The sequence below is a fragment of the Ascaphus truei genome, chromosome 2 (genome assembly GCF_040206685.1).
Source record: "Ascaphus truei isolate aAscTru1 chromosome 2, aAscTru1.hap1, whole genome shotgun sequence".
NCBI classification, from domain to species: Eukaryota; Metazoa; Chordata; class Amphibia; order Anura; family Ascaphidae; genus Ascaphus; species Ascaphus truei.
Window position 1 is genome coordinate 465561975 of NC_134484.1, and position 24746 is coordinate 465586720.

The following is a 24746-nucleotide window of genomic DNA, read 5'->3' on the forward strand; positions in this document are numbered from 1 at the left end:
AATCCGCTTATTTCTTTCACCCCCTTTCTGACCGTGTTGACAATTTGGATTATAACCTTATTCCAGAGGTGGCCAACGTCAGTCCTCAAGGGTCACCAACTGGCCAGGAGTTGGGGATATCCCTGCTTCAGCACAGGTGGCTCAATCAGTGGCTGTGCCACTGATTGAGCCACCTGTGCTGAAGCAGGGATATCCCCAACACCTGGCCAGTTGGTGACCCTTGAGGACTGAAGTTGGCCACACCTGCCCCTTTTGTTCCTAGTGGTACATGATGGTGGATTCCTTCATATCCGCATCGGCCTTCCTTTTGACGTACACGCATCGGGGTAATTTGGCACGTTAAACCTTAAACTGACAGTTGTGTCAATTTGTACTCGCGCGGTTTCCCTGCGCATTTACAGGGCAGGACTGCGCGCTCGTTGTCCTTGGAAATATAAGATTCGTATGGGGAAAGCTTCCTTATCAGTGTTATTTGAGAATGCTGTCGGCGGCAGTAATATGGGGGTAAGGGCCTGCACAGCTGCTGCAGTAATATGGGGGTAAGGGCCTGCACAGCGGCTGCAGTAATATGGGGGTAAGGGCCTGCACAGCTGCTGCAGTAATATGGGGGTAAGGGCCTGCACAGCTGCTGCAGTAATATGGGGGTAAGGGCCTGCACAGCTGCTGCAGTAATATGGGGGTAAGGGCCTGCACAGCTGCTGCAGTAATATGGGGGTAAGGGCCTGCACAGCTGCTGCAGTAATATGGGGGTAAGGGCCTGCACAGCTGCTGCAGTAATATGGGGGTAAGGGCCTGCACAGCGGCTGCAGTAATATGGGGGTAAGGGCCTGCACAGCTGCTGCAGTAATATGGGGGTAAGGGCCTGCACAGCTGCTGCAGTAATATGGGGGTAAGGGCCTGCACAGCTGCTGCAGTAATATGGGGGTAAGGGCCTGCACAGCTGCTGCAGTAATATGGGGGTAAGGGCCTGCACAGCGGCTGCAGTAATATGGGGGTAAGGGCCTGCACAGCGGCGGCAGTAATAATATGGGGGTAAGGGCCTGCACAGCTGCTGCAGTAATATGGGGGTACGGGCCTGCACAGCTGCTGCAGTAATATGGGGGTAAGGGCCTACACAGCGGCTGCAGTAATATGGGGGTACGGGCCTGCACAGCTGCTGCAGTAATATGGGGGTAAGGGCCTGCACAGCTGCTGCAGTAATATGGGGGTAAGGGCCTGCACAGCTGCTGCAGTAATATGGGGGTAAGGGCCTGCACAGTGGCTGCAGTAATATGGGGGTAAGGGCCTGCACAGCTGCTGCAGTGATATGGGGGTAAGGGCCTGCACAGCTGCTGCAGTAATATGGGGGTAAGGGCCTACACAGTGGCTGCAGTAATATGGGGGTAAGGGCCTGCACAGCTGCTGCAGTAATATGGGGGTAAGGGCCTGCACAGCGGCTGCAGTAATATGGGGGTACGGGCCTACACAGTGGCTGCAGTAATATGGGGGTAAGGGCCTGCGCAGCTGCTGCAGTAATATGGGGGTAAGGGCCTGCACAGCTGCTGCAGTAATATGGGGGTAAGGGCCTGCACAGTGGCTGCAGTAATATGGGGGTAAGGGCCTGCACAGCTGCTGCAGTAATATGGGGGTAAGGGCCTGCACAGCTGCTGCAGTAATATGGGGGTAAGGGCCTGCACAGCTGCTGCAGTAATATGGGGGTAAGGGCCTGCACAGCTGCTGCAGTAATATGGGGGTAAGGGCCTACACAGTGGCTGCAGTAATATGGGGGTAAGGGCCTGCACAGCTGCTGCAGTAATATGGGGGTAAGGGCCTGCGCAGCTGCTGCAGTAATATGGGGGTAAGGGCCTGCACAGCTGCTGCAGTAATATGGGGGTAAGGGCCTGCACAGCTGCTGCAGTAATATGGGGGTAAGGGCCTGCACAGCTGCTGCAGTAATATGGGGGTAAGGGCCTGCACAGCTGCTGCAGTAATATGGGGGTAAGGGCCTGCACAGCTGCTGCAGTAATATGGGGGTAAGGGCCTGCACAGCGGCTGCAGTAATATGGGGGTATGGGCCTGCACAGCTGCTGCAGTAATATGGGGGTAAGGGCCTGCACAGCTGCTGCAGTAATATGGGGGTAAGGGCCTGCACAGCTGCTGCAGTAATATGGGGGTAAGGGCCTGCACAGCTGCTGCAGTAATATGGGGGTAAGGGCCTGCACAGCTGCTGCAGTAATATGGGGGTAAGGGCCTGCACAGCGGCTGCAGTAATATGGGGGTATGGGCCTGCACAGCTGCTGCAGTAATATGGGGGTAAGGGCCTGCACAGCTGCTGCAGTAATATGGGGGTAAGGGCCTGCACAGCTGCTGCAGTAATATGGGGGTAAGGGCCTACACAGCGGCTGCAGTAATATGGGGGTACGGGCCTGCACAGCTGCTGCAGTAATATGGGGGTAAGGGCCTGCACAGCTGCTGCAGTAATATGGGGGTAAGGGCCTGCACAGCGGCTGCAGTAATATGGGGGTAAGGGCCTGCACAGCTGCTGCAGTAATATGGGGGTAAGGGCCTGCACAGCTGCTGCAGTAATATGGGGGTAAGGGCCTGCACAGCTGCTGCAGTAATATGGGGGTAAGGGCCTGCACAGCTGCTGCAGTAATATGGGGGTAAGGGCCTGCACAGCGGCTGCAGTAATATGGGGGTAAGGGCCTGCACAGCTGCTGCAGTAATATGGGGGTAAGGGCCTGCACAGCGGCTGCAGTAATATGGGGGTAAGGGCCTGCACAGCTGCTGCAGTAATATGGGGGTAAGGGCCTGCACAGCTGCTGCAGTAATATGGGGGTAAGGGCCTGCACAGCGGCTGCAGTAATATGGGGGTAAGGGCCTGCACAGCTGCTGCAGTAATATGGGGGTAAGGGCCTGCACAGCTGCTGCAGTAATATGGGGGTAAGGGCCTGCACAGCTGCTGTTTTGTCTACAATAAACTTGTTATTTTTATGTATTATGGTGCTAAGAGTCCTTTGTGTCCATGTTCGCTCCCCTTTTGTCCTGGCTATAACCTGGTGGTAGATGTAAAGATGAGCAGAAGTCCCCCAAACTTAGCATTGCTCTCCTGGTTCTGGTATAATGTACTGTTGTTTGCCACTGAGCAATGCATTGCTGGTTCCCCCAGCAATAAAGGCGTTAATACAACACTATAGCTCTCCATTCCAATGCACTCAGCCAAGGGAGACCAACTCCAGTCCTCAAGGGCCACTAACAGGTCAGGTTTTCCGAATATCCCTGCTTCAGCACAGGTGGGGCAGTTGAAGATTGAGCCACTGATTGAGCCACCTGTGCTGAAGCAGGGATATCCTGAAAACCTGACCTGTTGGTGGCCCTTGAGGACGGGAGTTGGTAAATGCTGCACTCGGCATTTCTGATTCCGAAGGATTCACACAGCCACCGCTGATCCTTTTTATCTTTGCAACGCATTGTTAGGCCTCGTCCAGGGTGGTGCTGGACGGGCGCGCGCTCAGGCTGGACACGTTGCAACAATGCACGTGGCCTGCGTGAGCGGGCGCGCGCACCTGCTCAGCACTCAGCCGCTTGCCGAGCAAGCAAAATTGATTTTGCTGCTCGCAAGGGCGTAACGTGAGCGGTTCGCCCAATGAGGGCGAACCAACTCCGTGACGTCGGGGACGCGCGAGCACCTAGCGCCCGTTCCCTACCTGGACGAGGCCTTAGCCGATGGCCTTCAACAGTGTTACCGTGTCCCATGATGCAATTTACATAAATGTATGCAGTGAAACCACATCCCTAAGCAGAATGTGAAGGCGCACGAGCTTCAGACGTACTGGATGTGATTGGCAAATAGATGGAGGTTGCAACGTCAAGAAGACCAAAGCGCTGTTTTTATCGAGAGTAAAAAAAACTACAGAAATGAATGATTTAAACCAATATATAGTTCTCTTTCCAATGTAACTAGATCATTGTAACCGTACATTTTTCTATTTATCAAGGAATAAACCTTTTATTGCAAGCGTTCCCTATATTTTACATTCACCTTGATATATTGTGTATAGGATTAAATTAGGAATGGATGAGTGGCAAAATGATTTGTTACTAAGCGTGGCGGGTCAGATATTTGGCTTACTGACTGCTAAATCTTCATTGGTCATAAGTCTAATATCTGGCGTCTCTTTTTCCACCGCTTCCTGCGTGCTTTGCTCTCGCGTTATGTTGATGCTGTGATCGCTGCCCCTTTGTGATGTCGCAATGCACCAGAGGCAGTGGCGGATTAAAAATGTTGCCGCCCATAGACACTTACCGCTGTGCCGCCACCAACTTCAGCGTTGTGGCGTCACGTGGTGACGCGTTTCCATGCCAACGTGATGCCATGGGTGGCACGAAGGAGTAGGTAAGAGGCCTTTACAGCGGCCCTACGCTGTACCCCGGCAATCTGGGGAAGAGAACGGAAACTCTGTAAGCTGCCCCCCAATTTTGCTGCACTAAGTTCCCCGGCCTAATGGGAGATCTGCCACTGATCACAGATGATGGCCAGCACAGCAGGCCCACCTGGTCAGTTGGGTAGGTTGGTCAGTTGGGTAGGTTGGCCAGTTATAACGTACGTCTGTCCTGCCCGCACTGGTTACACTGAAAACAGACAAAACCTTCCTGTGCGATGCACGGAGTGGGATCCACAGAATGAGGGCAGTGCAGGCGTCTGTGTGAATCCTCTTGATGAAGAAGCGCGTATGAGCTGCTCCGTTAGAAGTGCAATGTACGCTTTTTTGCCCACAGGAAGGTATACATTCCAGATTGGGTTGTCTCCTCTCCTTTGTAAGGAATGTGATAGGCAGGAATGAGACGATATGACAAGAAGAACAACAGTGAGGCAACACGATCTGCAGATGGCATAACAGGATCTGTCGCTTGCAAACTAAAGCGGTCTGTGTGTGTTCACATTAGGAGTAGTGTTACCAGCAGTACTAAAATAATGTCACAGTACTAAACATGATTACTGAGGCACAAGTCCTAACCTTACACAGCTTAAACCCTATATTGTTGGCAGTCTGGGGCAAGCTGAGATAAAGGGGTTTGTCGAACACTGAATATATATATATATATATATATATATAAGGCATTCGTTTGGGGGCTACATTTTTGGGGGTCCTAAATTAATTATAGTGGATTTTTTATGTAGCAGGGTTCCCCCTGGGCCCCATTACCTCTGTTTAGCAGGGGGGACCTCCGCAGCATGCCGGGGAGAGGCAGGTTGTGCTGCGGAGGGTGGTCTGGCGATTGAGTCGCCGGGGGCTCCCTGCGGCATCTGTAGCAAGTCGCCACCATCTTCTATGTGGTCGCGCATGCGCAGAAGGGTACCGATATTCTGGCGGCCATGTTGGGATTGGCGCGTGTTCTTTGCGCATGCGCAGTGTAGTGTAGAGGAGATTTGCCAATACTACATCACTGGGACTCTCTTCATAACACTTCTAGCCCCGTGGGATTTGACTTGCTGGATATCGGTGACGTCATTGAAGCGGGTCTCAGGCAAGATTCATCTGACGGTGGGGTATGCCTGGAGGATTTATGGTGCCTACGTGAGAGAGGCCACCTACCTGTAGATGACAACATCGCTCCCTACCTGTTGACCGGTAACCCATGCCTTAACCCATGATGTGCCTGTGATTATCTATCCTGATGTACGTAGAATACTCACCTGTTTTCAGCTTTTATTTTTACTAAAAACACACTTCACTATGAGCGTTTTTTGCGCTGTGTCTTTCTTGTTTTTTTTTCTCTTGCGGTGTAGTCGCGCATGCGCAGAGAGGAGCTGCAGGGCAGGCCTTATCAGGAAGGTTTTGCAGGGACTACAAGTTCCATCATGCACAGCGTGCAGGCGCTCGGCAGCCATTGCCAAGTTGCGCATGCGCAGGAGATACTCCGAGCTGGGACTACATATCCCATGAGCCTCGGGAGCGATCACATGTGTGCAAGTGGCCAATAGGATTGCCAGAATTCTCTGCTGACAGGATATAGATATTGCACACTCAGACCACCCTAGTCAGTCAGAGATGGGACAGGATAAGGGTTAGGGTGTGCATGTGGAGGGAAATTGTGTATAAACTTATCAAAATGTGGCGCTCAGTGTATGTGGTTTAAATCAACATCAAATAAACCCACAGTGTTATAATAAATAAGAAAATAAACAGTGATACTTATACAACCACGTGTATTCAATGCTGCTGTGACTTGATGCAGGACTGCTCTTTCAATCCTCGTAGACAAGTGAAGGGTGAAAATCATCAAGAAGCGCAAATCATGTGGAAAATAAAAGAAGACAACAAACTTATGGTGCAGTATTGTGTGAATTCTGTGTAATAAATGGCTTTAGTTAGGTGCTCAGAATACTCACAAACGTGAGAGGTATGCAGGCATATAAAGGTATCTTTAACCCATGGGATGAGGCCAAATGGTAGGATAGGAACCGCACTGCTAGTCAGGTACACTGTAGCGCTCTGGTACACTTTAACCAGCGGCCCCTTAGAAATAAAATGAACCGGACATAGTGCAGACTGTACATAGAATATTTATAAAAACAAGCAAAATCCAATCAACTCACATGGTGATGGAAAGAAACAAGCGTGTAGATCACAAAGTGGATCTCTGCAAGACCGGGAGAGTGGTATCTCTGCTGTTCCTCTGTTCAGGTATGCGTGTCACGGATGCGTCTCACCGAGGACCGGAAGTGACGTCATCCGCTCTCAGAGGCTCCGGTTTCGTCTCAGGACATCACTCTACGCGTTTCACCTTGTAGGTTTCTTCAGGAGTGATTTTCCATAGTGTGTGAGCAACTTATATACTCTAATCTCTACTCTCATAGGTGGGGAGTGAATTGGATAATAGAGCACATTTAATTGAGATGACCAAATGCTGCTGATGTAGACAATTAGTATATCTAGATAAAGGCAATCAATATATCTAAATAGATGCAGGTAATGCAGGTTAAAACATTTAATATATCTAAATGAGCGCTTGATTAGAAACATGTTTATACATAAAATAAAAAATGGCATTAGATAGCCATTGGTGGATAGCCTAAGCTATAGGCAAAGTTAAATCTGTTGCATCTGACATATGCACAGACCCAAAAAACCTAAGGATATGATAACATTTATTACTATCCGTAAAAAGACTAAAATAAATAAAATACATAAAATATATTGACGCAAATTAAGTAGAAAGAACAAAATCTAATGGAAAGAACAAAGATGAAACATAATTAATGGATGAGACAGAAACCATAATAATAATGATGTTTATATATGTTATAAAAATGGTTTAAGATCAAAATCCAAATTTAAACCTGAGGGTGCTAATGTATTTAGCTCAAACATCCAAAATGATTCCCTTTTAAGAAGGGCTGTGTTCCTATTGCCACCTCTCCAATGGGGCATAACTTGCTCAATCGCTTTGAATGTTAACCCTTTAGGGTCTGAGTTGTGCATCAATAAAAAGTGATTAGAAACACTGTGTGTTGTTAATTTCCTTTTGATATTGCTAATGTGTTCTAATATTCTAGTTCTAAGGGGGGCGGATAGTTTTGCCATATATCATATATCATATATCTTATTGAATGCACATGTGGGTTACAGTATATTGGCAAAACTATCCGCCCCCTTAGAACTAGAATATTAGAACACATTAGCAATATCAAAAGGAAATTAACAACACACAGTAACATTCAAAGCGATTGAGCAAGTTAATCCCCATTGGAGAGGTGGCAATAGGAACACAGCCCTTCTTAAAAGGGAATCATTTTGGATGTTTGAGCTAAATACATTAGCACCCTCAGGTTTAAATTTGGATTTTGATCTTAAACCATTTTTATAACATATATAAACATCATTATTATTATGGTTTCTGTCTCATCCATTAATTATGTTTCATCTTTGTTCTTTCCATTAGATTTTGTTCTTTCTACTTAATTTGCGTCAATATATTTTATGTATTTTAGTCTTTTTAGGGATAGTAATAAATGTTATCATATCCTTAGGTTTTTTGGGTCTGTGCATATGTCAGATGCAACAGATTTAACTTTGCCTATAGCTTAGGCTATCCACCAATGGCTATCTAATGCCATTTTTTATTTTATGTATAAACATATTTCTAATCAAGCGCTCATTTACATATATTAAATGTTTTAACCTGCATTACCTGCATCTATTTAGATATATTGATTGCCTTTATCTAGATATACTAATTGTCTACATCAGCAGCATTTGGTCATCTCAATTAAATGTGCTCTATTATCCAATTCACTCCCCACCTATGAGAGTAGAGATTAGAGTATATAAGTTGCTCACACACTATGGAAAATCACTCCTGAAGAAACCTACAAGGTGAAACGCGTAGAGTGATGTCCTGAGACGAAACCGGAGCCTCTGAGAGCGGATGACGTCACTTCCGGTCCTCGGTGAGACGCATCCGTGACACGCATACCTGAACAGAGGAACAGCAGAGATACCACTCTCCCGGTCTTGCAGAGATCCACTTTGTGATCTACACGCTTGTTTCTTTCCATCACCATGTGAGTTGATTGGATTTTGCTTGTTTTTATAAATATTCTATGTACAGTCTGCACTATGTACGGTTCATTTTATTTCTAAGGGGCCGCTGGTTAAAGTGTACCAGAGCGCTACAGTGTACCTGACTAGCAGTGCGGTTCCTATCCTACCATTTGGCCTCATCCCATGGGTTAAAGATACCTTTATATGCCTGCATACCTCTCACGTTTGTGAGTATTCTGAGCACCTAACTAAAGCCATTTATTACACAGAATTCACACAATACTGCACCATAAGTTTGTTGTCTTCTTTTATTTTCCACATGATTTGCGCTTCTTGATGATTTTCACCCTGTGCATGTGGAGGGAGCCAGTGGCCCTTGCACTAAGCCAGAGATCCTCCCTTAGGCCCCAATTCTCCTCAGCTAGTGGTTGCTGCAGGGGCTGGCTCATAGGATAGGGACACGGCCCTGTAGAACCAGCAGAAGTGAGGGTCACAGTCAGGAAGCGTTGTCATTCTGGCCCTTGGTGGTCAGACTGGATCACCCAGCATCAGAAGTAAGAGACATTCTAAAGGAGGATCGCTCCACGCGGAAGCCAGGGGCGTGGCGGAGGCGTCGTGGATCACCCTTCTGGATCCGTGGACCCCAAGTACAGCCTTTGCGCACCCGGGTGTGGACACACCCGGCAAGTACCTCACCACAACACGTGCACCAACCAACAACTGAAATTAGTGGGCAGCGCTGTCTCACACTTGGGTGGGTCTGGGACATGGTGTGGGGGTTATGGCAAATGCGAGGCCTAGTGTTACAGGGTGACACCACTGTTATAATTGTTATGTATATAGTAAACTGTTTAACCATAACCTTGTGTATTGGTTACTGTATGTGGGTCCTGTATCAGGAGTTACTCTACACTCTAGAATCCTGCACAGGTGGAGGCGCTACGAGCATCTTTCCAGGATACACCCCAGGCTCCCAGCAGCAGAGGCTAAGGCCTCCTGTGAGCCACAGGTATTGCACCACACACACATTAGTAATACATGTAGATCTCCCAGTATTGGTCCCTATATGAGATTGGGGGGTGGGGGGATACTGTGTTACATTTATTATTATTATTATTATTTAGGAGCAGCTCAGTGAGTCAAGACTGACTGTAAACAACGAGTGTGAATCAGAGGAACCTGGTTCAATTCCGGGTATCGGCTCCTTGTGACTTTGGGCAAGTCACGTTATCTCCCTGTGCCTCAGGCACTAAACACATAGAGTGTAAGCTCTGCGGGGCAGGGACGGTGTCTGTAACAATCCTATGTGCTGCGTACCCCGCGCTGTGCTGTCATTGTGACGCGCTTTGTGTCCCATTGGGAGAAAAGCGATATATGAAATAGAGTTGTTATTATTATTTCGTTTACTCCGCACTTTACAAAAGAGACAATGCAGGGAATTATAATACAACAAGATCACACTGCAGGAATGAGATTAGTTTTGGTGCTGGGACCTTTGTCCCAGTTTTTCACGCCCACACTCTCCTCCTCCCACCCCATGTGAGAGGGCGGGGTGCTGCCCAGCAGACAGGAAGGAGAAGGGAGGTGCTGCGGGTCCCAGTGTGAGGCTGCTGCAGGGAGAGGCACAAGCACGGCGCTTATACCGTCAGTGTGCTGCAGGAAGAGGCACAGCGCTTATACCGTCAGTGTGCAGCAGGGAGAGGCCCAAGCACAGCGCTTATTACACCGTCAGTGTGCTGCAGGGAGAGGCACAAGCACAGCGCTTATTACACCGTCAGTGTGCTGCAGGGAGAGGCACAAGCACAGCGCTTATTACACCGTCAGTATGCTGCAGGGAGAGGCACAAGCACAGCGCTTATTATACCGTCAGTGTGCTGCAGGGAGAGGCACAAGCACAGCGCTTATACAGTAAGTGTGCAGGGGGAGAGGCACAAGCACAGCGCTTATTATACCGTCAGTGTGCTGCAGGGAGAGGCACAGCGCTTATACAATAAGTGTGCAGCAGGTAGAGGCACAAACACAGCGCTTATTACACCGTCAGTGTACAGCAGGTAGAGGCACAAGCACAGCGCTTATTACACCGTCAGTGTGCAGCAGGGAGAGGCCCAAGCACAGCGCTTATTACACCGTCAGTGTGCAGCAGGGAGAGGCACAAGCACAGCCCTTATTATACAGTAAGTGTGCAGGGGGAGATTGGGGGGTTTAAAGCTAAGCAGCAGCATGGCGAGGGCTCAAGCACATCACGCCATGTGGGTAGCGGAGGGGGGGTAGGAGGAGCACATGGTGGGTAGCGGCGGGGGGGAGGGGGGGTAGGAGGAGCACATGGTGGGTAGCGGCGGGGGGAGGGGGGGTAGGAGGAGCACATGGTGGGTAGCGGCGGGGGGAGGGGGGGTAGGAGGAGCACATGGTGGGGAGGGGGGGTAGGAGGAGCACATGGTGGGTAGCGGCGGGGGGAGGGGGAGTAGGAGGAGCACATGGTGGGTAGCGGCGGGGGGAGGGGGGTAGGAGGAGCACATGGTGGGTAGCGGCGGGGGGAGGGGGGTAGGAGGAGCACATGGTGGGTAGCGGCGGGGGGGAGGGGGGGTAGGAGGAGCACATGGTGGGTAGCGGCGGGGGGGAGGGGGGGTAGGAGGAGCACATGGTGGGTAGCGGAGGGGGGAGGGGGGGTAGGAGGAGCACATGGTGGGTAGCGGAGGGGGGGTAGGAGGAGCACATGGTGGGTAGCGGCGGGGGGGAGGGGGGGTAGGAGGAGCACATGGTGGGTAGCGGAGGGGGGAGGGGGGGTAGGAGGAGCACATGGTGGGTAGCGGAGGGGGGGTAGGAGGAGCACATGGTGGGTAGCGGGGGGGGGGAGGAGGAGGAGCACATGGTGGGTAGCGGGGGGGGGGGAGGAGGAGGAGCACATGGTGGGTAGCGGGGGGGGGAGGAGCACATGGTGGGTAGCGGGGGGGGGGAGGAGCACATGGGTAGCGGGGGGGGGGGAGGAGCACATGGTGGGTAGCGGGGGGGGGGAGGAGGAGCACATGGTGGGTAGCGGGGGGGGGGAGGAGGAGCACATGGTGGGTAGCGGGGGGGGGGGAGGAGGAGCACATGGTGGGTAGCGGGGGGGGGGGAGGAGGAGCACATGGTGGGCAGGGGGGGAGGAGGAGATCATGGTGGGCAGGGGGGGAGGAGGAGATCATGGTGGGCAGGGGGGGAGGAGGAGATCATGGTGGGCAGGGGGGGAGGAGGAGATCATGGTGGGCAGGGGGGGAGGAGGAGATCATGGTGGGCAGGGGGGGAGGAGGAGCTCATGGTGGGCAGGGGGGGGGAGGAGGAGCTCATGGTGGGCAGGGGGGAGGAGGAGCTCATGGTGGGCAGGGGGGAGGAGGAGCTCATGGTGGGCAGGGGGAGGAGGAGCACATGGTGGGCAGGGGGGGAGGAGCAGCACATGGTGGGCAGGGGGGGAGGAGCAGCTCATGGTGGGCAGGGGGGGAGGAGGAGCACATGGTGGGCGGGGGGGGTGGGGAGGAGCACATGGTGGGCGGGGGGGTGGGGAGGAGCACATGGTGGGCGGGGGGGTGGGGAGGAGCTCATGGTGGGCAGGGGGGAGGAGGAGCACATGGTGGGCGGGGGGGTGGGGAGGAGCTCATGGTGGGCAGGGGGGAGGAGGAGCACATGGTGGGCAGGGGGGGAGGAGGAGCTCATGGTGGGCAGGGGGGGAGGAGGAGCACATGGTGGGCGGGGGGGTGGGGAGGAGCTCATGGTGGGCAGGGGGGGAGGAGGAGCACATGGTGGGCAGGGGGGGAGGAGGAGCTCATGGTGGGCAGGGGGGGAGGAGGAGCTCATGGTGGGCAGGGGGGGGAGGAGGAGCACATGGTGGGCAGGGGGGGAGGAGGAGCACATGGTGGGCAGGGGGGGAGGAGGAGCTCATGGTGGGCAGGGGGGGGAGGAGGAGCACATGGTGGGCAGCGGGGGGGTGGGGAGGAGCACATGGTTAGCAGACTCGGGCCTGCTCTGGCACTTAAGATCTCCTCTGTAAGGCGTCGTCCAAAAATTATTTTGATTTTGCTGCTCACAAGCGCGTCACATGAGAGGTTTGCCCAATGAGGGCGAACCAGCTCTTAGTTGTAGTGTGGCACCCTACACCCAGGGATCGCTCGGGGCGACAGTCACACGCTCGCTCCGACGTGAGCGCCTGCACTATAAACACAGCCTACGCCCTAAGCCGGGCACCAAAGTCCCTCAGTCAGTCCCGGCTCCTTCAGCCCTTCCCTCCTCCCCCCCCATAACCCCACCCCCCAAGCGTGTAATAAAAGCCACACCGCATAATACCCCCCCCCTGTCTAAACAAAATCACATCGAGTTGGTTAGTGACGGTATATAGATGACCGCTCAGATAGTGGGATCGTGCTGTGTAACGGGCGTTACTGTGACACTGGCTGGCTGGGGGGGGGGAGCGCAGGGTCTGTAAAAGATTTCTCTGGGGGGAGAAGGAATGTGAAACTGTATTTATGTTTCTTAACAGGTGAGAATGGAGCTGCTCCTGCGGCAGCACTGTGTGCTGGGTATAGGGTGATACGTCTGCCGTCTGCGGGGTGTGACCAGTCCTTCTATGTAAGCCCGTCTCTATTACAGGGTTTTATTGAACACCAGCATTCACAGTATCATAGTTATATATTCTCCTGTGTATAAATTTTTTTTTCCAGTGTATAAATCGTTATGATCTGCAAACATGCAGCGTGGTATACATAGAATCATGCAGGCTCATTGAGTCTCTGACCAGAAGAGCTTACACTCTATTTCACTAGCCAGGCAGGCTCCGTGATTCTCTGGGCAGAAAAGCTTACACTCTCACTATCTCAGATGCGGTGGGTTGGCCGGGGGACCCGTCTCTGCCCTATTTATTACTAATATTATAATATGGCAGTGCCCTAATCCGTACATACTGCTCATTGTCACAAAGATATAATCTGGTTACCCAACTATAAAAGTACAATATTGTAAAGCGTGTAACGCTCTATTTGGCTTTTTTAAGCTAATGTAAACATGCATAAAGCCCTTTTCTTCGAGGCCTCTGGAAGGCGTTTGCCTTAACTCCACACTTCTCTCCCCCTTCCCACCTCAGAGGGCAGTAAAGGTGATAGTGGGAGAAAGAGGGGTCTTGCCTGTGCAAACTCAGGTTGAACACTTGTATGGCAGCTCACCCTTGTACCCGTCCCAAGTCTCCGCTCACCATGTTTGGAAACTAAAACTTGGCCAAAATCCAACGCCAATAAATATTTTGTTGGTCACCCAGAAGTAGTCCTGTAAACACGCGGTTAGCATAGTGTAGGATACTCTGCCCCGTGATGGGACTGCCCCTTTAGCCTTTTTGCTGCTAGAGGAAAGGGCAAAGGGTTTAATGTCCGTGCTATCGCACCTCTTACAAATGGTAATATCGCATATTTCCTTTTAGAACAAATCGTTGATGGTTTTGCCCCTCTGAGGATACGGATACACCGCACAAGGTATGTAAGTTGCCCCTGCCCCTCTCCTGTTGCCCCAGACCTCCCATGCAAGTCTTCCAGCATGGCCGGGCTTCTGGTGGCCCTGTCCATTCCTGTAGATCTTGCCAGATCAGCAGTGAGACGGTTTGAGGCTTCCTCCTGCCCCTCCGGGGGGAGGTTATAGAAATCTCACACATTGATACTCGTTCTGTCTTTCTGTGCGCGTGTGCAGCGTTGTACACATAGAACCGGGCAGGCTCTGTGATTCTCTGGGCAGAAGAGCTTACGCTCTTTCACTATCTCAGATACGGTGGGTTGGCCGGGGGAACCCGTCCTAATTATTGATCTGATATCTGCCCTATTTATTACTAATATTATAATAAGGCAATGCCCTAATCCGTACATACTCCTCATTGGCACAGTCATATCCCCACCCCCTACACCTTATTAGAGAGCAATGAAGGTAACAGTGGGGGTAGGAGGGGTATTACCTGTGCAAACTCTTGTTGAACACTCGTATCGCATAAAAGGGAACAGACATGAAGCATCAAACCCGTCCCAAGTCTCAGCTCACCAGGTTTGGAAACAAAAACTTCACCAAAATCTGACACGAACACAATATTTAAACTTATTGGTCACCCAGAAGTAATCCTGTAAACACGCGGTTAGCATAGTGTAGGATACTCTGCCCCGTGATGGGACTGCCCCTTTAGCCTTTTTGCTGCCCAAGGAAAGGGTAAAAGGTTTAATATTCGTGCTATCGCACCTCTTACAAATGGTAATATCGCATATTTCCTTTTAGAACAAATCGTTGATGGTTTTGCCCCACTGAGGATGCGGACGCACAGCACAAGGTATGTAAGTTGCCCCTGCCCCTCTCCTGTTGCCCGGACCTCCCATGCAAGTCTTCCAGCATGGCTGGGCTTGTGGTGGCCCTGTCCATTCCTGTAGATCTTGCCAGATGAGCAGTGAGACGGTTTGAGGCTTCCTCCTGCCCCTCCGGGGGGAGGTTATAGAAATCTCACACATTGATACCACGAGTTAGGCTAAAGTGACTTCAGATTGCTCTGAAACTAAAGCAGCGTCTCTGCAGAGTAAATCCTGTCTTCAGGGCACTTTGTAAGACCCGTTCTACTGCAAAACCTACAGCCGGTTTCTAGTAATCCAGGTTAGCAGTTTGTCAGCCTCTGGCAAAATTCTACTAAACGGTGCTACGCTTTCGCCCGCCTTTACTCCCTTTCATATGAGTAAGAGCTGAAGCTTGGCATCCTTTTGTGGGTCTGGGCCTGTGGTGCCTTTTTATGGACGCACAGGCGTGCTTTGTACACGTAGCTTCCCATGACCTTACAGGTCTCTTCTATACATGCTAAGAAGACACGTGGGATCTGGGATATCTTGTACTGCTGAACCTTGTGGGTCCTTTAAAAGATGTCACAAAGAAGCTACATGTTTCATTCCCGGCTAATTCCATGGGTAGTGTGTTCTGTTTGCAGGAACAGCCTGGGAAATGGTCATTACATAAATAGCAGTTCTGTCTTTCTGTGCACATGTGCAGCGTTGTACACATAGAACCGGGCAGGCTCCGTGATTCTCTGGGCAGAAGAGCTTACACTCTTTCACTATCTCAGATACGGTGGGTTGGCCGGGGGAACCCGTCCTGTGTATTGATCTGATATCTGCCCTATTTATTACTAATATAATAAGGCAATGCCCTAATCCGTACATACTCCTCATTGACATAGTCATATCCCCACCCCCTACACCTTATTAGAGAGCAATGAAGGTAACAGCGGGGGTAGGAGGGGTATTACCTGTGCAAACTCTTGTTGAACACTCGTATCACACAAAAGGGAACAGACATGAAACATCAAACCCGTCCCAAGTCTCAGCTCACCAGGTTTGGAAATTAAAACTTCACCAAAATCCGACGTCAATAAATAATTTTAAATATTTTGTTGGTCACCCAGAAGTAGTCCTGTCCTGTAAACACGCTGTTAGCATAGTGTAGGATACTCTGCCCCGTGATGGGACTGCCCCTTTAGCCTTTTTGCTGCCCGAGGAAAGGGCAACGGGTTTAATGTCTGTGCTATCGCACCTCTTACAAATGGTAATATCGCATATTTCCTTTTAGAACAAATCGTTGATGGTTTTGCCCCACTGAGGATGCGGACGCACAGTACAAGGTATGTAAGTTGCCCCTGCCCCTCTCCTGTTGCCCCGGACCTCCCATGCAAGTCTTCCAGCATGGCCGGGCTTCTGGTGGCCCTGTCCATTCCTGTAGATCTTTGCCAGATCAGCAGTGAGACGGTTTGAGGCTTCCTCCTGCCCCTCCGGGGGGAGGTTATAGAAATCTCACACATTGATACTAGTTCTGTCTTTCTGTGCGTGTGTGCAGCGTTGTATACATAGAACCGGGCAGGCTCCGTGATTATCTGGGCAGAAGAGCTTACACTCTTTCACTATCTCAGATTGATCTGGTATCTGCCCTATTTATTACTAATATAATAATAAGGCAATGCCATAATCCGTACATACTCCTCAGTGACATAAAGATGCAATCTGGGTACCCAACTAAAAAACACAATATTGTACAGAATTTATCGATCTATTTGATTTTTTTTTTTTTCTACACTTATCCCCTCCCCCCGCGCGCGCCCACGCACACACCTTATCAGAGAGCAATAAAGGGAAAGAGGGGGCTTACCTGTGCAAACTCTTGTTGAACAATCTTATCGCACAAAAGGGAGCAGACATAAAACATCAAACCCGTCCCAAGTCTCCGCTCACCAGGTTTGCAAACAAAAACTTGGCCAAAATCCGACACCAATAAATCATTTAAAATATTTCGTTGGTCACCCAGAAGTAGTCCTGTAAACATGCTGTTAGCATAGTGTAGGACAGCGGTGCGCAAAGTGGGGGGCGCGACCCATGGGGGGGGGGGGGGCGGGGTTCACGGAGCCCCCGTGCGCTTCCCGAACGCACTTAAATTAAGTGCCGAGGGAGCTGCAGGGCCTCTGTAAACCTTTACTTACCTTGATTCAGCCGGCACCTGGAGATGCGGCGCCATGTGCCGTCACGTTGCTATGGCAACATGACGTCCAGACGCCGGGAATCAAGGTAAGGAGGTAGGGGGGCGCAGGGGGAAAAATTGCGCCCCCCTGGTGTAGGATACTTTGCTCTGTGATGGGACTGCCCGTTTAGCCTTTTGCCAGCAAAATAGTTTAATGTCCGTGCTATCGCACCTCTTACAAATGGTAATATCGCATATTTCCTTTTAGAACAAATCGTTGATGGTTTTGCCCCACTGAGGATGCGGACGCACAGTACAAGGTATGTAAGTTGCCCCTGCCCCTCTCCTGTTGCCCCAGACCTCCCATGCAAGTCTTCCAGCATGGCTGGGCTTCTGGTGGCCCTGTCCATTCCTGTAGATCTTGCCAGATCAGCAGTGAGACGGTTTGAGGCGTCCTCCTGCCCCTCCGGGGGGAGGTTATAGAAATCTCACACATTGATACTAGTTCTGTCTTTCTGTGCGCGTGTGCAGCGTTGTACACATAGAACCGGGCAGGCTCCGTGATTCTCTGGGCAGAAGAGCTTACACTCTTTCACTATCTCAGATACGGTGGGTTGGCCGGGGGACCCGTCTCTGCCCTATTTATTACTAATATTATAATATGGCAGTGCCCTAATCCGTACATACACCTCATTGTCACAAAGATATAACCTGGGTACCCAACTAAAAAAGTACAATATTGTAAAGCGTGTAACGCTCTATTTGGCCTTTTTAAGCTAATGTAAACATGCATAAAGCCCTTTTCTTCGAGGCCTCTGGAAGGCGTTTGCCTTAACTCCACACTTCTCTCCCCCTTCCCACCTCAGAGGGCAGTAAAGGTGATAGTGGGAGAAAGAGGGGTCTTGCCTGTGCAAACTCAGGTTGAACACTTGTACTGTACAAGGTTGAGCTGCCATACAACCTCAACCCCGTCCCAAGTCTCCGCTCACCATGTCTGGAAACTAAAACTTGGCCAAAATCCAACGCCAATAAATATTTTGTTGGTCACCCAGAAGTAATCCTGTAAACACGCTGTTAGCATAGTGTAGGATACTCTGCCCCGTGATGGGACTGCCCCTTTAGCTTTTTTTGCTGCCAGAGGAAAGGGCAAAAGGTTTAATGTCCGTGCTATCGCACCTCTTACAAATGGTAATATCCCATATTTTCTTTTAGAACAAATCCTCATGGTTTTGCCCCACTGAGGATACGGATGCACATTACAAGGTATGTAAGTTGCCCCTGCCCCTCTCCTGTTGCCCCGGACCTCCCATGCAAGTCTTCCAGCATGGCCGGGCTTCTGGTGGCCCTGTCCATTCCTGTAGATCTTGCCAGATCAGCAGTGAGACGGTTTGAGGCGTCCCCCTGCCCCTCCGGGGGGAGGTTATAGAAATCTCACACATTGATACCACGGGTTGGGCTAAAGTGACTTCAGATTGCTCTGAAACTAAAGCAGCGTCTCAGCAGAGTAAATCCTGTCTTCAGGGCACTTTGTAAGACCCGGTCTACTGCAAAACCTACAGCCGGCTTCTAGTAATCCAGGTTAGCAGTTTGTCAGCCTCTTTGGCACAATTCCACTAAACGGTGCTACGCTTTAGCCCGCCTTTACTCCCTTTCACATGAATAAGGGCTGAAGCTTCGCATCCTTTTGTGGGTCTGGGCCTGTGATGCCTTTTTATGGACGCACAGGCGTGCTTTGTACACGTAGCTTCCCATGACCTTTACAGGTCTCTTCTATACATGCTAAGAAGACACACGTGGGATCTGGGATATCTTGTACTGCTGAACCTTGTGAGTCCATTAAAAGATGTCACAAAGAAGCTACACGTTTCATTCCCAGCTAATTCCATGGGTAGTGTGTTCTGTTTGCAGGAACAGCCTGGGAAATGGTCATTACATAAATAGCAGTTCTGTCTTTCTGTGCGCGTGTGCAGCATTGTACACATAGAACCGGGCAGGCTCCGTGATTCTCTGGGCAGAAGAGCTTACACTCTTTCACTATCTCAGATACGGTGGGTTGGCCGGGGGAACCCGTCTTGTGTATTGATCTGATATCTGCCCTATTTATTACCAATATAATAAGGCAATGCCCTAATCTGTACATACTCCTCATTGACATAGTCATATCCCCACCCCCTACACCTTATTAGAGAGCAATGAAGGTAACAGTGGGGGTAGGAGGGGTCTTACCTGTGCAAACTCTTGTTGAACACTCGTATCACACAAAAGGGAACAGACATGAAACATCAAACCCGTCCCAAATCTCATCTCGCCAGGTTTGGAAATTAAAACTTCACCAAAATCCGACGCCAATAAATCATTTTAAATATTTTGTTGGTCACCCAGAAGTAGTCCTGTAAACACGCTGTTAGCATAGTGTAGGATACTTTGCCCCGTGATGGGACTGCCCCTTTAGCCTTTTTGCTGCCAGAGAAAAGGGCAAAAAGTTTAATGTCCGTGCTATCGCACCTCTTACAAATGGTAATATCCCATATTTTCTTTTAGAACAAATCGTTGATGGTTTTGCCCCACTGAGGATACGGATGCACATTACAAGGTATGTAAGTTGCCCCTGCCCCTCTCCTGTTGCCCCGGACCTCCCATGCAAGTCTTCCAGCATGGCCGGGCTTCTGGTGGCCCTGTCCATTCCTGTAGATCTTGCCAGATCAGCAGTGAGACGGTTTGAGGCTTCCTCCTGCCCCTCCGGGGGGAGGTTATAGAAATCTCACAAATTGATACTCGTTCTGTCTTTCTGTGCGCGTGTGCAGCGTTGTATACATAGAACCGGGCAGGCTCCGTGATTCTCTGGGCAGAAGAGCTTACACTCTTTCACTATCTCAGATTGATCTTTTATCTGCCCAATTTATTACTAATATAATAATAAGGCAATGCCCTAATCCGTACATACTCCTCAGTGACATAAAGATGCAATCTGGGTACCCAACTAAAAAACACAATATTGTACAGAATTTATCGATCTATTTGATTTTTTTTTTTCCTACACTTATCCCCTCCCCCCGCGCGCGCCCACGCACACAGCTTATCAGAGAGCAATAAAGGGAAAGAGGGGGCTTACCTGTGCAAACTCTTGTTGAACAATCTTATCGCACAAAAGGGAGCAGACATAAAACATCAAACCCGTCCCAAGTCTCCGCTCACCAGGTTTGCAAACAAAAACTTGGCCAAAATCCGACACCAATAAATCATTTAAAATATTTCGTTGGTCACCCAGAAGTAGTCCTGTAAACATGCTGTTAGCATAGTGTAGGACAGCGGTGCGCAAAGTGGGGGGCGCGACCCCAGGGGGGGGGGGCGGGGTTCACGGAGCCCCCGTGCGCTTCCCGAACGCACTTAAATTAAGTGCCGAGGGAGCTGCAGGGCCTCTGTAAACCTTTACTTACCTTGATTCAGCCGGCACCTGGAGATGCGGCGCCATGTGCCGTCACGTTGCTATGGCAACATGACGTCCAGACGCCGGGAATCAAGGTAAGGAGGTAGGGGGGCGCAGGGGGAAAAATTGCGCCCCCCTGGTGTAGGATACTTTGCTCTGTGATGGGACTGCCCGTTTAGCCTTTTGCCAGCAAAATAGTTTAATGTCCGTGCTATCGCACCTCTTACAAATGGTAATATCGCATATTTCCTTTTAGAACAAATCGTTGATGGTTTTGCCCCACTGAGGATGCGGACGCACAGTACAAGGTATGTAAGTTGCCCCTGCCCCTCTCCTGTTGCCCCGGACCTCCCATGCAAGTCTTCCAGCATGGCTGGGCTTCTGGTGGCCCTGTCCATTCCTGTAGATCTTGCCAGATCAGCAGTGAGACGGTTTGAGGCGTCCTCCTGCCCCTCCGGGGGGAGGTTATAGAAATCTCACACATTGATACTCGTTCTGTCTTTCTGTGCGCGTGTGCAGCGTTGTACACATAGAACCGAGCAGGCTCTGTGATTCTCTGGGCAGAAGAGCTTACACTCTTTCACTATCTCAGATACGGTGGGTTGGCCGGGGGACCCGTCTCTGCCCTATTTATTACTAATATTATAATATGGCAGTGCCCTAATCCGTACATACACCTCATTGTCACAAAGATATAACCTGGGTACCCCGACTAAAAAAGTACAATATTGTAAAGCGTGTAACGCTCTATTTGGCCTTTTTAAGCTAATGTAAACATGCATAAAGCCCTTTTCTTCGAGGCCTCTGGAAGGCGTTTGCCTTAACTCCACACTTCTCTCCCCCTTCCCACCTCAGAGGGCAGTAAAGGTGATAGTGGGAGAAAGAGGGGTCTTGCCTGTGCAAACTCAGGTTGAACACTTGTACTGTACAAGGTTGAGCTGCCATACAACCTCAAACCCGTCCCAAGTCTCCGCTCACCATGTCTGGAAACTAAAACTTGGCCAAAATCCAACGCCAATAAATATTTTGTTGGTCACCCAGAAGTAATCCTGTAAACACGCTGTTAGCATAGTGTAGGATACTTTGCCCCGTGATGGGACTGCCCCTTTAGCTTTTTTTGCTGCCAGAGGAAAGGGCAAAAGGTTTAATGTCCGTGCTATCGCACCTCTTACAAATGGTAATATCCCATATTTCCTTTTAGAACAAATCCTCATGGTTTTGCCCCACTGAGGATGTGGACGCACATTACAAGGTATGTAAGTTGCCCCTGCCCCTCTCCTGTTGCCCCGGACCTCCCATGCAAGTCTTCCAGCATGGCCGGGCTTCTGGTGGCCCTGTCCATTCCTGTAGATCTTGCCAGATCAGCAGTGAGACGGTTTGAGGCGTCCCCCTGCCCCTCCGGGGGGAGGTTATAGAAATCTCACACATTGATACCACGGGTTGGGCTAAAGTGACTTCAGATTGCTCTGAAACTAAAGCAGCGTCTCAGCAGAGTAAATCCTGTCTTCAGGGCACTTTGTAAGACCCGGTCTACTGCAAAACCTACAGCCGGCTTCTAGTAATCCAGGTTAGCAGTTTGTCAGCCTCTTTGGCACAATTCCACTAAACGGTGCTACGCTTTAGCCCGCCTTTACTCCCTTTCACATGAATACGGGCTGAAGCTTCGCATCCTTTTGTGGGTCTGGGCCTGTGATGCCTTTTTATGGACGCACAGGCGTGCTTTGTACACGTAGCTTCCCATGACCTTTACAGGTCTCTTCTATACATGCTAAGAAGACATACGTGGGATCTGGGATATCTTGTACTGCTGAACCTTGTGAGTCCATTAAAAGATGTCACAAAGAAGCTACACGTTTCATTACCAGCTAATTCCATGGGTAGTGTGTTCTGTTTGCAGGAACAGCCTGGGAAATGGTCATTACATAAATAGCAGTTCTGTCTTTCTGTGCGCGTGTGCAGCATTGTACACATAGAACCGGGCAGGCTCCGTGATTCTCTGGGCAGAAGAGCTTACACTCTTTCACTATCTCAGATACGGTGGGTTGGCCGGGGGAACCCGTCTTGTGTATTGATCTGATATCTGCCCTATTTATTACCAATATAATAAGGCAATGCCCTAATCTGTACATACTCCTCATTGACATAGTCATATCCCCACCCCCTACACCTTATTAGAGAGCAATGAAGGTAACAGTGGGGGTAGGAGGGGTCTTACCTGTGCAAACTCTTGTTGAACACTCGTATCACACAAAAGGGAACAGACATGAAACATCAAACCCGTCCCAAATCTCATCTCGCCAGGTTTGGAAATTAAAACTTCACCAAAATCCGACGCCAATAAATCATTTTAAATATTTTGTTGGTCACCCAGAAGTAGTCCTGTAAACACGCTGTTAGCATAGTGTAGGATACTTTGCCCCGTGATGGGACTGCCCCTTTAGCCTTTTTGCTGCCAGAGAAAAGGGCAAAAAGTTTAATGTCTGTGCTATCGCACCTCTTACAAATGGTAATATCCCATATTTTCTTTTAGAACAAATCGTTGATGGTTTTGCCCCACTGAGGATATGGATACACAGATGCCGAAGGTGTGTAAGTTGCCCCTGCCCCTCTCCTGTTGCCCCGGACCTCCCATGCAAGTCTTCCAGCATGGCCGGGCTTCTGGTGGCCCTGTCCATTCCTGTAGATCTTGCCAGATCAGCAGTGAGACGGTTTGAGGCTTCCTCCTGCCCCTCCGGGGGGAGGTTATAGAAATCTCACACATTGATACTAGTTCTGTCTTTCTGTGCGTGTGCAGCGTTGTATACATAGAACCGGGCAGGCTCCGTGATTCTCTGGGCAGAAGAGCTTACACTCTTTCACTATCTCAGATTGATCTTTTATCTGCCCAATTTATTACTAATATAATAATAAGGCAATGCCCTAATCCGTACATACTCCTCAGTGACATAAAGATGCAATCTGGGTACCCAACTAAAAAACACAATATTGTACAGAATTTATCGATCTATTTGATTTTTTTTTTCCCTACACTTATCCCCTCCCCCCGCGCGCGCCCACGCACACAGCTTATCAGAGAGCAATAAAGGGAAAGAGGGGGCTTACCTGTGCAAACTCTTGTTGAACAATCTTATCGCACAAAAGGGAGCAGACATAAAACATCAAACCCGTCCCAAGTCTCCGCTCACCAGGTTTGCAAACAAAAACTTGGCCAAAATCTGACACCAATAAATCATTTAAAATATTTTGTTGGTCACCCAGAAGTAGTCCTGTAAACATGCTGTTAGCATAGTGTAGGACAGCGGTGCGCAAAGTGGGGGGGCGCGACCCCAGGGGGGGGGCGGGGTTCACGGAGCCCCCGTGCGCTTCCCGAACGCACTTAAATTAAGTGCCGAGGGAGCTACAGGGCCTCTGTAAACCTTTACTTACCTTGATTCAGCTGGCACCTGGAGATGCGGCGCCATGGCAACGCGGCGCCATGTGCCGTCACGTTGCTATGGCAACATGACGTCCAGACGCCGGGAATCAAGGTAAGGAGGTAGGGGGGCGCAGGGGGAAAAATTGCGCCCCCCTGGTGTAGGATACTTTGCTCTGTGATGGGACTGCCCGTTTAGCCTTTTGACAGCAAAATAGTTTAATGTCCGTGCTATCACACCTCTTACAAATGGTAATATCGCATGTTTCCTTTTAGAACAAATCGTTGATGGTTTTGCCCCACTGAGGATACGGATACACCGCACAAGGTATGTAAGTTGCCCCTGCCCCTCTCCTGTTGCCCCGGACCTCCCATGCAAGTCTTCCAGCATGGCCGGGCTTCTGGTGGCCCTGTCCATTCCTGTAGATCTTGCCAGATCAGCAGTGAGACGGTTTGAGGCTTCCTCCTGCCCCTCCGGGGGGAGGTTATAGAAATCTCACACATTGATACTAGTTCTGTCTTTCTGTGCGCGTGTGCAGCGTTGTGTACATAGAACCGGGCAGGCTCTGTGATTCTCTGGGCAGAAGAGCTTACACTCTCACTATCTCAGATACGGTGGGTTGGCCGGAGGAACCCGTCTCTGCCCTATTTATTACTAATATTATAATATGGCAGTGCCCTAATCCGTACATACTCCTCATTGGCACAAAGATATAACCTGGTTACCCGACTAAAAAAGTACAATATTGTAAAGCGTGTAACGATCTATTTGGCTTTTTTAAGCTAATGTAAACATGCATAAAGTCCTTTTCTTCAAGGCCTCTGGAAGGCGTTTGCCTTTACTCCACACTTCTCTCCCCCTTCCCACCTTCTCAGAGAGCAGTAAAGGTGATAGTGGGAG

At 50.1% G+C, this 24746-nt stretch overlaps 2 long non-coding RNA genes and 10 other non-coding genes across 24 annotated transcripts in view; all 12 read left to right on the forward strand.

Annotated features, from left to right (window-relative positions):
• The first annotated feature begins 2082 nt into the window (after positions 1-2082).
• Positions 2083-5721, forward strand: LOC142487951 (uncharacterized). The gene is made up of 2 exons (XR_012799358.1): positions 2083-4375; positions 5455-5721. It is a non-coding gene; the product is annotated as an uncharacterized LOC142487951 (long non-coding RNA).
• A 4274-nt stretch (positions 5722-9995) lies between these two features.
• Positions 9996-24746, forward strand: part of LOC142487952 (uncharacterized) — a 28049-nt gene continuing 13298 nt past the window's right edge. For 5 of the 13 annotated variants that reach the window (XR_012799362.1, XR_012799360.1, XR_012799364.1 and 2 more), the window contains exons 1-12: positions 10000-10702; positions 13036-13124; positions 13966-14017; positions 14799-14850; positions 16128-16179; positions 17275-17326; positions 18219-18269; positions 19548-19599; positions 20690-20741; positions 21635-21685; positions 22964-23018; positions 24122-24173. This is a non-coding gene — a long non-coding RNA (uncharacterized LOC142487952). Of the gene's footprint in view, positions 10703-13035; positions 13125-13965; positions 14018-14798; positions 14851-16127; positions 16180-17274; positions 17327-18218; positions 18270-19547; positions 19600-20689; positions 20742-21634; positions 21686-22963; positions 23019-24121; positions 24174-24746 lie in introns of all 13 variants that reach the window. The other 8 variants (XR_012799359.1, XR_012799361.1, XR_012799367.1 and 5 more) reach the window with 7 other exon arrangements.
• On the forward strand, positions 14063-14195 carry LOC142488933 (small nucleolar RNA SNORA9). The gene has a single exon (XR_012799729.1). It is a non-coding gene; the product is annotated as a small nucleolar RNA SNORA9 (small nucleolar RNA).
• On the forward strand, positions 14895-15027 carry LOC142488930 (small nucleolar RNA SNORA9). Its single transcript, XR_012799726.1, has one exon. It is a non-coding gene; the product is annotated as a small nucleolar RNA SNORA9 (small nucleolar RNA).
• LOC142488943 (small nucleolar RNA SNORA9) lies at positions 16225-16358 on the forward strand. Its single transcript, XR_012799739.1, has one exon. It is a non-coding gene; the product is annotated as a small nucleolar RNA SNORA9 (small nucleolar RNA).
• LOC142488937 (small nucleolar RNA SNORA9) lies at positions 17372-17504 on the forward strand. The gene has a single exon (XR_012799733.1). It is a non-coding gene; the product is annotated as a small nucleolar RNA SNORA9 (small nucleolar RNA).
• LOC142488939 (small nucleolar RNA SNORA9) lies at positions 18315-18447 on the forward strand. Its single transcript, XR_012799735.1, has one exon. It is a non-coding gene; the product is annotated as a small nucleolar RNA SNORA9 (small nucleolar RNA).
• On the forward strand, positions 19645-19777 carry LOC142488941 (small nucleolar RNA SNORA9). The gene has a single exon (XR_012799737.1). It is a non-coding gene; the product is annotated as a small nucleolar RNA SNORA9 (small nucleolar RNA).
• LOC142488938 (small nucleolar RNA SNORA9) lies at positions 20787-20919 on the forward strand. Its single transcript, XR_012799734.1, has one exon. It is a non-coding gene; the product is annotated as a small nucleolar RNA SNORA9 (small nucleolar RNA).
• Positions 21731-21863, forward strand: LOC142488940 (small nucleolar RNA SNORA9). Its single transcript, XR_012799736.1, has one exon. It is a non-coding gene; the product is annotated as a small nucleolar RNA SNORA9 (small nucleolar RNA).
• Positions 23064-23196, forward strand: LOC142488934 (small nucleolar RNA SNORA9). The gene has a single exon (XR_012799730.1). It is a non-coding gene; the product is annotated as a small nucleolar RNA SNORA9 (small nucleolar RNA).
• On the forward strand, positions 24219-24351 carry LOC142488935 (small nucleolar RNA SNORA9). The gene has a single exon (XR_012799731.1). It is a non-coding gene; the product is annotated as a small nucleolar RNA SNORA9 (small nucleolar RNA).